This window comes from Malaclemys terrapin, chromosome 19, assembly GCF_027887155.1.
Source record: "Malaclemys terrapin pileata isolate rMalTer1 chromosome 19, rMalTer1.hap1, whole genome shotgun sequence".
In the NCBI taxonomy this organism is placed as follows: Eukaryota; Metazoa; Chordata; order Testudines; family Emydidae; genus Malaclemys; species Malaclemys terrapin.
The window spans coordinates 1,880,641-1,892,776 of NC_071523.1; positions in this window are offsets into that span (position 1 = coordinate 1,880,641).

Genomic DNA, 12,136 nt, shown 5'->3' on the forward strand with positions numbered 1-12,136 from the left:
CAAACAGAGCTCATAGGTACAACCAGGACCCCCCAGTCAAGTCCTTCTGGGAGGCAGGGAACTTAGACCCCAGACCTGGGGCTTCCTCCGTTTCCCCAGCCAGCTCCCAACTGAAACCCACCTCCTCCAGCCGTCTCACACCCCCTCCCCCTGGTTCCTCCTCCAGCCTTTGTCCAGTTTCCCGGGCAGCAGATGTCACCTGGCCCCAACCCCCCTCCTGGGCTCTTATGTTACATGCTCAGGTATCTTCCCTCAAGGAAAGTCTCCCATCCCCAATGCAGACAGTCCCAGTAAAACTCCCCTGCAACCTTCCCAGGTCAACACTCCCCACTCCCTGCTGCGTCACATCTCCCCCCCTTCGAGACTGAACTGAGTGGGGTCACTCTGCCCAGTGACCTGGGGAAGTTCAGGGTCCCCTCTCCAGGACAACGCGTCCGCTATCAGGTTGGCACTTCCCTTCACATGGACCACGTCCACGTCATAATCCTGCAGGAGCAGGCTCCACCTCAGGAGCTTGGCATTGGTTCCTTTCATCTGGTGCAGCCAGGTCAGGGGAGAGCGATCGGTGTACACGGTGAAGTGTGGCCCAAAGAGATATGACTCTAGTTTCATAAGGGCCCACACCATGGCCAGGCATTCCTTCTCAATGGCCATGTAGTTTTGCTCCCAGGGTAGCAACTTCTTGCTCAAGTACACGATCGAGTGTCTCTCCCTCTTTTCATCATCCTGCATTAACACCGCCCCGTGTCTGAGGCGTCGGTGAACACCATAAAGGGCTTGTCAAAGTCTGGGTTTGCCAGAACTGGGCCACTGACCAGAGCCTCCTTCAGCACCCAGAGAACCTTCTGGCACTGCTTGGTCCAGACCACCTTGTCTGGCTTCCCCTTCTTGCATAGTTCAGTGATGGGGGCAGCTATGGCGCTAAAGTGGGGCACAAGTCTTCGATAGTACCTTGCCATCCCAATAAAGGCTTGGACCTGCTTTTTAGTTTGGGGAGGTAAGATACTTCATCCATCCCCACCTTGCATTTCTCAGCTTTTATGGTCAGCCCAGCCTCCTGGAGTCGGTCCAGCACTTGTCTAACCTGGGACACATGGCTAAAGACACAGATGTCATCAATATACGCCACGGCAAAACTCTCCATCCCCCTCAGTAGCTGATCCACCAGGCGCTGGAAGGTGGCTGGCGCCCCTTTGAGGCCGAAAGGCAGGGTCAGGAACTCATAGAGCCCCAGAGGGGTGATAAAGGCCAATTTCAGCCTGGCATCTGCATCCAGTGGCACTTGCCAGTAGCCCTTTGTAAGATCCATGGTGGTAAGGTAGTGAGCTCCTCCCAGCTTGTCTAGGAGCTCGTCAGGCCTGGGCATGGAGTAGGCATCAGACACGGTGATGGAATTGAGCTTCCGATAGTCCACACAGAACCGGATCGACCCATCCTTTTTGGGGACCAGCACCACAGGCAAGGCCCAAGGGCTGGAAGATGGCTGGATCACCCCCAAAGCCAGCATGTCATTGACCTCTCTTTCTAGGTCCTGAGCAGTTTTCCCTGTGACTTAGAAGGGGGAGCATCTTATCGGCGGGTGCGATCATGTTTGCACCAGGTGGACAGTCAGATTAGTGAGTCCAGGCTGGGTGGAAAACAGCTGTCGGTACAGCTGCAGCACCGCTCTGATCTCAGCTTGTTTCCTGGGAGGAGCCAGCTCCTGTCTCAGGGAATAGATCTACTAAAGGGTTATCTCCCTGCTCCTCCCAATGTCCACAAACGGACAACACCACATTCCCCCTGTCGTAATATGACTTCATGATATTCACATGGTACACCCGGCAGTGGTGTGCCCGGTTAGCCACATAGTTTACCTCATTTAATTGCTTGACCATCTTAAAAGGGCCTTCCCTTTTTGTTTTTTCTCATGGGGATGAGAACCATCACCTGATCCCCGGTGGCGTAGGTGCGGGCCTGCGCCGTGTGGTCATACCAGACTTTCTGCTTCCTCTGGGCTCTGGCCAAATTCTCCTTGGCCGGGCCCATGAGCTCAGCAAGTCTTTCTTGGAAGGTTAAGACATACTCCACCACTGATTCTCCATCGGGAGTGGCCTTCCCCTCCCATTCGTCTCTCATCAGGTCCAGGGGCCCCCTTACTCTCCTTCCATATAACAGTTTGAAAGGCGAAAACCCGGTAGACTCCTGGGGTACCTCCCTGTACGCGAACAGCAGGTGAGGTAAGTACTTGTCCCAATCCTGCGTGTGCTGGTTCATAAAGGTTTTCAGCATCATCTTTAGCGTTCCGTTGAACCTCTCCACCAGCCCGTTGGATTGGGGGTGATATGCTGAGGCCCAGCTGTGCCGGACCCCACATTTATCCCACAAGCACAGGAGCAGGGCCAACATGGAGTTGGATCCTTGGTCTGTCAAGACTTCTTTGGGGAACCCCACTCAGCTGAAAATGGTCAGCAGCGCATCTGCCACAGTGTCTGCTTCGATGGACAATAAGGGCACTGCCTCTGGGTAGCAGGTGGCGAAATCTACCACCACCAGAATGTATTTCTTCCCCGACCGGGTCATCTTGCTGAGAGATCCCACTATGTCCATAGCCACCTTCTGGAAAGGCTTCTCTATGATGGGCAAAGGTCTCAAAGCCGCTTTCCCCTTGTCCCAGGCCTTCCTCACCCTCTGACGAGGTCGCAGGATCGGCAATACTGTTGGACAGTGGTAAAGACCCCAGGCCAGTAAAAGTTCTGTAGCAGCCTCTGCTTGGTGCGCTGGATTCCCTGGTGCCCTGCGAGAGGGATGTTGTGGGCCAGGTACAATAGCTTGCGGCGATACTTCTGGGGGATCACCAGCTGCCTCCGGATCCCCCATGACTCCATTTCCCCTGGGGGAGCCCATTCTCGGTACAGGAACCCCTTCTCCCACAGGCACCTTTCCTATCCTGGCAACCTCTCCCCATGTTCTGTACCACGCTGAGGTCCGCCAGGTCCCTTAGCTTCCGCAAGGAGGAATCTTTCTGCAACTCGGCCTGGAACTCAGCGGCTGGGGAAGGGATGGGGACCTGCTCCCTCTCACCGGCTGGGATGAAGCCGCAGCCTCCCTGAGCCTTGTCCCTGGGCACTCCCTCCCCACCAGGATAGGGTTCTGCGCCTCTGGTAAGGTACCCTTCCTGAGGTTAGGGTGCAGTGCCACTCTCCAGCTCTGGCTATGGGTCACAACCAGGGCGTTCTGGGGGTTGCTTGGCCAGTCCTCTAGGTCCCCCGCCCCATCAACATCTCAGTGGGCAAATGGTGGTGCACCCCCACATTCTTGGGGCCCTCCTTGGCCCCCCATTTCAGATGCACCCTTGCCACAGACGCCTTGAATGGGGTCCCGCCCACCCCCATCAGGGTCAGGTAGGTGTTGGGCATCACATGATCTGGAGCCACCACTTCGGGCCAGGCCAGCGTCACCTCCGCACCCATATCCCAGTATCCAATGACCTTCCTCCCATCCACCTCCAGAGGAACAAGACATTTGCTCCGCAGGGATAGCCCCGTGCCCACCCTATAAACGGAGAACCTTGAGTCCAGAGCATCCAGCCCTCCAGAGGAGCTGGCCTGGGGTACTCCTCCCTCCTGAGCAGTTGGTAAGCTGCCAGCCCCCCTTGCCTGGGAAGCCTGCCCCTCGTCCGGATGGGTCCCTACCCAGTTAACCCTGAGTGGATTCGGTCTGCTCAGTCTGTCCTTGAGCTTGGGGCACTGGGTCAGTGTGTGGCCTCTCTGGCCACAGTAATAGCAGCCCATGTCCCGTTGGTCCCCTCAAGTGGGTCAGTTGGTCCTGATGCCGGATGCTCCCCTTGGGAGGGGGTTCTCAATGTTCCCCCTTTGGGAGGTCCCAGGGTGACTCTCTCTCTGCATCGTGGTGGGCCTGTTCCTTTGGGACTCCTCCCTGCCACCCCTTGACTGGCTCTTCACAAACTCATTGGCCAGCCGCCCTGTGTGTCGCGGGTTCTCTGTCTTTTTGTCCTCCAACCATAGCCTCAGGTCGGATGGGCACTGATCATACAGTTGTTCAAGTACAATTAAGTCAAGCAGGTCCTCCTTCGTCCGGGCCCCATCTGCCCACTTGTGGGCATATCCCTGCATTCAGATGGCCAGTTGTAGATATGTGACCTCAGGGGTTTTACACTGACTCCGGAACCTTTCCCAGTACATCTTGGGAGTCAGCCCAAATTCACGTAACAGGGCCTTTTTGAACAGTTCATAGTCCCCTGCCTCCGCCCCTTCCATTCGGCTGTACATCACCACGGCTTTGGGGTCCAGTAAGGGGGTGAGAAACCAGAGCCTGTCTGCCGGGTCAACCCTGTGCAGCTTGCAGGCCGTCTCAAAGGCATTCAGGAAGTCATCTATGTCCTCCCCCTCCTTATGCTGGGCCAGGAGGCACTTGTCAAAGCTCCAGGCAGTCCTGAGTCCCCCCTCACTCACCGCAGCCGGGGGCTCGCTGTCCCTCAGCCTCGCCAGCTCCAGCTCATGCTGCCGCTGTTTTTCCCATTCTTCTCACTCCTCCAGCTCATGCTGACGTTGCTTTTCGTGATCCTCTAGCTCTCTCAGTTATAGATCCCATTGCAGACACCTCAGCTCCAGGGATGGGGAGCTCAGCCGGGAGGATCCCCTGCTGGCTGCAGGGGTCACAGTGCCCTTGGTATTCGCTGGGCTCCTTCCAGCCCCTCCCCTAGGCATAGGTAGGAGGGGTCTCGGGATGCCCTCAGTGGCAGCTGGGACAGACACTGGTGCCTGCCTTGTATCTGCCGGCATGCTCCCCTCAGAGACAGGGATCGGTTCATCTGAGTGATCCTCCTCCTCCAGCTGGGCTGTTCTTTGGTGAGCTTCCCAATGCGCAGCCCCCACTGCCTGCACAGCTCGACTAAGTTGCTCTTAAGGCGCTTCTTATACATCTTCCCACTGGCCGCTTGCAGGCCTGGGTGCTCTCAGCTCCCCACGGTTTCCAGGAGGAACCACTAGTGTGCCAGCCCTTCTCCAGGTCACCACCTCTCTCCCAGGGTCGAGCCGCAGACTCCTCCGCCCTTGATTCTGCTCGCCGCAGTCCCCAGGAGGACCCCGTTATTGCAACAGTCCTTGTTGCTGGTCACACACTCCCAGGGGTTAAGCATAGCTCCTCCGCACCCCGAAACTGCTCCTCTCTGAATCTTCAGCACTCCTGGTCCCCGTCAATCCCCCTTCGTTTTACTGCTCCCCAGTCACTTACTGCAGTAAGCACCGTCCACGGGGTGCAGTAGATCCCACTGCTACCACCAGTTGTCATGGAGTGTGGGAGAGTCAGGGCCCTGCACCCCCACTTCCTGTGATTCACCATGACTCTCAGCCAGCCAGTAAAATGGAAGGTTTATTGGACAACAGCAACACAGTCCCAAACAGAGCTCGTAGGTACAACCAGGACCCCCCAGTCAAGTCCTTCTGGGAGGCAGGGAACTTAGACCCCAGACCTGGGGCTTCCTCCATTTCCCCAGCCAGCTCCCAACTGAAAACCCCCACTCCAGCCATCTCACACCCCTCCCCCGCGGTTCCTCCTCCAGCCTTTGTCCAGTTTCCCGGGCAGAAGGTGTGACCTGGCCCCAACCCCCTCCTGGGCTCTTATGTTACATGCTCAGGTATCTTCCCTCAAGGAAAGTCTCCCATCCCCAGTGCAGACAGTCCCAGTAAAACTCCCCTGCAACCTTCCCAGGTCAATACTCCCCACTCCCGGCTGCGTCACACAGAGGATGTGGAAAAAGCTAATGTACTCAATGCTTTTTTTGCCTCTGTCTTCACGAACAAGGTCAGCTCCCAGACTACTGCACTGGGCAGCACAGCATGGGGAGGAGGTGACCAGCCCTCTGTGGAGAAAGAAGTGATTCAGGACTATTTAGAAAAGCTGGACGAGCACAAGTCCATGGGGCTGTATGCACTGCATCCGAGGGTGCTAAAGGAGTTGGCGGATGTGATTGCAGAGCCATTGGCCATTATCTTTGAAAACTCATGGCGATCGGGGGAGGTCCCAGATGACTAGAAAAAGGCTAATGTAGTGCCCATCTTTAAAAAAGGGAAGAAGGAGGATCCAGGGAACTACAGGCCAGTCAGCCTCACCTCAGTCCATGGAAAAATCATGGAGCAGGTCCTCAAGGAATCAATTTTGAAACACTTAGAGGAGAGGAAAGTGATCAGGAACAGTCAGCATGGATTCACCAAGGGCAAGTCATGCCTGACTAACCTAATTGCCTTCTATGATGAGATAACTGGCTCTGTGGATGAGGGGAAAGCAGCGGATGTGTTATTCCTTGACTTTAGCAAAGGTTTTGATACAGTCTCCCACAGTATTCTTGTTGGCAAGTTAAAGAAGTATGGGCTGGATGAATGGACTATAAGGTGGATAGAAAGCTGGCTAGATCGTCGGGCTCAACGGGTAGTGATCAATGGCTCCATGTCTAGTTGGCAGCCGGTATCAAGGAGTGCCCCAAGGATTGGTCCTGGGGCCGGTTTTGTTCAATATCTTCATTAATGATCTGGGGGATGGCGTGGACTGCACCCTCAGCAAGTTTGCAGATGACACTAAACTGGGAGGAGTGGTAGATACGCTGGAGGGTAGGGATAGGATATAGAGGGACCTAGACAAATTAGAGGATTGGGTCAAAATAAATCTGATGAGGTTCAACAAGGACAAGAGCAGAGTCCTGCACTTAGGATGGAAGAATCCCATACACTGCTACAGACTAGGGACCGAGTGGCTAGGCAGCAGTTCTGTAGAAAAGGACCTAGGGGTCACAGTGGACAAGAAGCTGGATATGAGTCAACAGTGTGCTCTTGTTGCCAAGCAGGCTAACTGCATTTGGGGCTGTATAAGTAGGGGCATTGCCAGCAGATCGAGGGACGTGATCATTCCCCTCTATTCGGCATTGGTGAGGCCTCATCTGGAGTACTCTGTCCAGTTTTAGGCCCCACACTACAAGAAGGATGTGGAAAAATTGGAAAGAGTCCAGCGGAGGGCAACAAAAATGATTAGGGGGCTGGAGCACATGACTTATGAGGAGAGGCTGAGGGAACTGGGATTGTTTAGTCTGCACATGAGAAGAATGAGGGGGGATTTGATAGCTGCTTTCAACTACCTGAAAGGGGGTTCCAAAGAGGATGGATCTAGACTGTTCTCGGTGGTACCAGATGACAGAACAAGGAGTAATGGTCTCAAGTTACAGTGGGGGAGGTTTAGGTCGGATATTAGGAAAAACTTTTTCACTAGGAGGGTGGTGAAGCACTGGAATGCGTTACCTAGGGAGGTGGTGGAATCTCCTTCCTTAGAGGTTTTTAAGGCCTGGCTTGACAAAGCCCTGGCTGGGATGATTTAGTTGGGGATTGGTCCTGCTTTGAGCAGGGGGTTGGACTAGATGACCTCTTGAGGTCCCTTCCAACCCTGAGATTCTATGATTCTAAGCAGCTACTTGGAGAACCCAATGGCTTCGGAACTCCGCAAATGGGACATGTTTTTAGATGCTGAAAGATGCAGAGCTGAGATGACGAAGGCAGTTTCATAGCTCCACCCCCACCCCCAGCCCAATGCCCCAGAGCATGGAATGCCCAGGCAAAATCTTACCACGCTTACTCACAACATGGGACTTTGGGTACATTGGTTGGCTGTGGCCAGAGTGCAGTGGAGGATGTGACCCCTCTCGGGGAAGTCTGTGCTTGTGACGTTCCCACAAGGTCTGTGTGGATAGAATCTCTGGAGGTAGTGAAGGAAATTAGTCCGGCTGGAAATTAGAGGCTGCTGAGATAAGATTCCAGCCTGTGAGCACCAGAGCACTTTCCAGTGTGGCCAGTGGCGGGATGGTTTTGTGGCTCAGGCCCTGCCTAGGACACAGGAAAGCTGGGGTCAGTTTCAACTCTCGCCTGTCACTGATTCCTTTGGTGAATCATGTGAACTCGGGATGTTCTCTGTACAATGGACATATTAATCCCCAGCTCATATGCAATCATACTGCCTCGCCGCATGGGGGTAAATCCATGAATGCTCAGGTGTTACAGGCCACAAGTGCCTAGCACAGCGGGCAGAGCCGTCCCTTGGGTAGGGCGAATTGGGGCGACCGCTCTGGGCTCCGTGCTTTGGGGGGCCCCGCGCTTTGATAAAATTGGGACTGTCTTGATATTTAGCCCTTTGTCCCACATTCTGACTGATGTATGATCGGGACGCCATTTGTCCCGATGTTCAGGTGAGGAGGTGGGCGGACAAGCAGGGTGAGGAGGCAGGTGGGCGGGCGGACGGGGGGTGGGGGGGCCGCCGGGCAGACAGCGAGGAGACTAGCAGAGAGACTGACTTGTCCCAGGCCTTGCAATCCCCTAGGGACGGCCCTGACAGCAGGGCTGGGTGCTCCAGCATGGGCGTGAGATAAAGAATATGGTGCTGGAGCCATAGAAGGAGCTAAAATAGATTTGCATTTCTGCTGGGGTTCTCACTGGCGGGGAAGCCCCTTTGCCCACCAGACAGGTTTCCCAATGGGATTTTTCTCAGGCTCACAGTCATCATGGGGAAAGGGCTGTTAATGCTCTGTCCTGTGTCAGCCATGGCCCATGGGTTACATAGGAATGGCCACATTGGGTCAGACCAATGGTCCATCTACCCAGTGTCCTGTCTTCCGACAGTGGCCAGTGCCAGGTGCTTCAGAGGGAATGAACAGAACAGGGCAATTGAGGGATCCATCCCCTGTTGTCCAGTACCAGCTTCTGGCAGAGGCTAGGGGTTGCGTCCCTGTTCATCTTGGTGAATAGCCATTGATGGACCTATCCTCCATGAATTTATCTAGTTCTGTTTGAACCCCATTATAGTGTTGGCCTTCACAACATCCCCTGGCAACGAGTTCCATAGGATGACTGTGTGTTGTGTGAAGAAATATTTCCTTCTCTTTGTTTTAAACCTGCTGCCCATTAATTTCATTGGGTGACCCCCTAGCTCTTGTGTTATGGGAAGGAGTTAATAACATTTCCCTATTCACTTTCTCCATACCAGTCAATATTTAATAGACCTATCATACCCCATTAGTCATCTCTTTTCCAAGATGAAAAGTCTTAGTCTTTTTTAATCTCTCCTATATGAAAGCTATTCCATACCCCTAATAATTTTTTTTGCCTTTTTCTGTACCTTTTGCAATTCTGATATATCTTTTATGAGATGGGGCAACCACATCTGCACGCAGTATTCACACCATGGATCTCTATAGAGGCAATATGATATTTTCTGTCTTATTATCTATGCCTTTCCTAATGGTTTATAACATTCTATTGGTTTTTTTGACTGCCGCGGTCCATTGAGCAGATGTTTTCAGAGAACAATGACTCCAAGATCTTTTTCTTGAGTGGTAACAGCTAATTTAGACCCCATCATTTTATATGTAAAGTTGGGATTATGTTTTCCAATGTGCATTACTTTGCATTTATCAACATTGAATGTCATGTGACATTTTGTTGCCCAATCACTCAGTTTTGTGAGATCCCTTTGTAAGTCTTCACAGTCTGCTTTGGATTTAACTATCTTGAGTGATTTTGTATCATCTGCAAATTTTTCCACCTCACTGTTTACCCCTTTTTCCAGATCACTGATGAATATATTGAACAGCACTGGGGGACACCACTATTTAACTCTCTCCATTCTGAAAACAGACCATTTATTCCTACCCTTTGTTTCCTATCTTTTAACCAGTTACTAAGGACTTTCCCTCTTATCCCATGACTGCTTACTTTGCTTAAGAGCCTTTGGTGAGGGACCTTGTCAAAGGCTTTCTGAAAGTCTAAGTACACTATATCCACTGGATCCCCCTTGTCCACATGCTTGTTGACACCCTCAAAGAATTCTAGTAGATTGGTGAGGCATGATTTCCCTTTACAAAAACCATGTTAACTCTTCCCCAACAAATCTTGTTCATTTATAATTCTGTTCTTTACTGTAGTTTCAACCAGTTTTCCTGGTACTGAAGTTAGGCTTACAGGCCTGTAATTGCTGGGATCGCCTCTGGAGCCTTTTTAAAAAATTGGTGTCACATTAGCTATCCTCCAGTCATCTGGTACAGAAGCTGATTTAAATGATAGGTTACATACCACAGTTAGCAGTTCTGCAATTTCACATTTGACTTCCTTCAGAACTCTTGGGTGAATCCCATCTGGGCCTAGTGACTTATTGCTGTTTAATTTATCAGTTTGTTCCAAAACCTCCTTTAATGACACCTCAATCTGGGACAGTTCCTCAGATTTGTCACCTAAAAAGAATGGCTCAGGTTTGGGAATCTCCCTTATATCCTCATTCCTCAGCCATGAAGACCGATGCAAAGAATTCATTTAGTTTCTCTGCAATGGTCTTATCATCCTTGAGCACTCCTTTAGCATCTTGATCATCCAGTGGCCCCACACATTGCTTATTCCCATAATACAAGAACTAGGGGTCATCAAATGAAATTAATAGGCAGCAGATTTAAAACAAATAAAAGGAAGTTCTTCTTCACGCAGCGCACAGTCAACTTGTGGAACTCCTTACCTGAGGAGGTAGTGAAGGCTAGGACTATAACAGAGTTTAAAAGAGAACTGGATAAATTCATGGTGGTTAAGTCCATTCATGGCTATTAGCCAGGACGGGTAAGGAACGGTGTCCCTAGCCTCTGTCTGTCAGAGGGTGGAGATGGATGGCAGGAGAGAGATCACTTGATCATTGCCTGTTAGGTTCACTCCCTCTGGGGCACCAGGCATTGGCCACTGTTGGTAGACAGGATACTGGGCTAGATGGACCTTTGGTCTGACCCGGTATGGCCTTTCTTATGTTCTTATGTTTTTAGCAGGCTTCCTGCTTCTGAAGTACTTAAACATTTTTTTATTAGTTTTTGAGTCTTTAGCTAGTTGCTCTTCAAATTCTTTTTTGGCCTGCCTAATTATACTTTTACACTTGACTTGCCAGATTTAATGCTCCTTTCTATTTTCCTCAGTAGGATGTAACTTCCAATTTTTAAAGGATGCCTTTTTGCCTGTAACTGCTTCTTTTACTCTGTTGTTTAGCCAAGGTGGCACTTTTTTGGTTCTCTTACTATGTTTTTTAATTTGGGGGATACATTTAAGTTGAGCCTCTATTAAGGTGTCTTTAAAAAGTTTCCATGCAGCTTGCAGGCATTTCACTTTTGGGACTGTACCATTTAATTTCTGTTTAACTAACCTCCTCATTTTCCCCTTTCTGAAGTTAAAGGCTTCTTTGGTGGGCTTCTTTGGTGTGTCTCCCCCACAGGGATGTTACATTTAATTACATTATGGTCGCTGTTACCAAGCGGTTCAGCTCTATTCACCTCTTGGACCAGATCCTGTGCTCCACTCAGGACTAAATCAAAAATTGCCTCTTCTCTGGTGGGTTCCAGAATTAGCTGCTTCAAGAAGCAGTAATTTATGGTGTCAAGAAACTTTATCTCTGCATCCCGTCCTGAGGTGACATGTACCCAGTCAATATGGGGATAGTTGAAATCCCCCATTATTAAATTTTCTATTTTTATAGCCTTTCTAATCTTCCTGAGCATTTCACAGTCACTATTACCATCCTGGTCAGGTGATTGGTAGTATATCCCTACTGCTATATTCGTATTATTCAAGCATGGAATTACTATCCATAGAGATTCTATGGTACTTTTTGGTTCATTTAAGATTTTTACTATACACGTATTTGACTTTCTGTTTTAGTGCCATTCCCCAACCAGCACGACCTGTTCTGTCCTTCCAATATATTTTGTACCCTGGTATTACCATGTCCCATTGATTATCCTCATTCCACCAAGTTTCTCTGATGCCTATTATATCAATATCCTCATTTAATACCAGGCATTCAAGTTCACCGATCTTAGTATTTAGATTTCTAGCATTTGTACATAAGCACTTATACAATTTGTCACGTTTCAGCTGTCTGCCATTACATAATGTAATTGGATGGGACTCTTTTTCATTTGACTGTTTCTCATCAGATCCTACCTGTATTTTAATCGTCTCCTCCTTACTAGGATACAGTGAATCTCCATTAATAGATTAATAGATACTCCGCTACGGGATGTCTCTGTCTGAACCATGTGCTCCTCTGTTTCTCCCTAACATTTAGCTTAAGAACT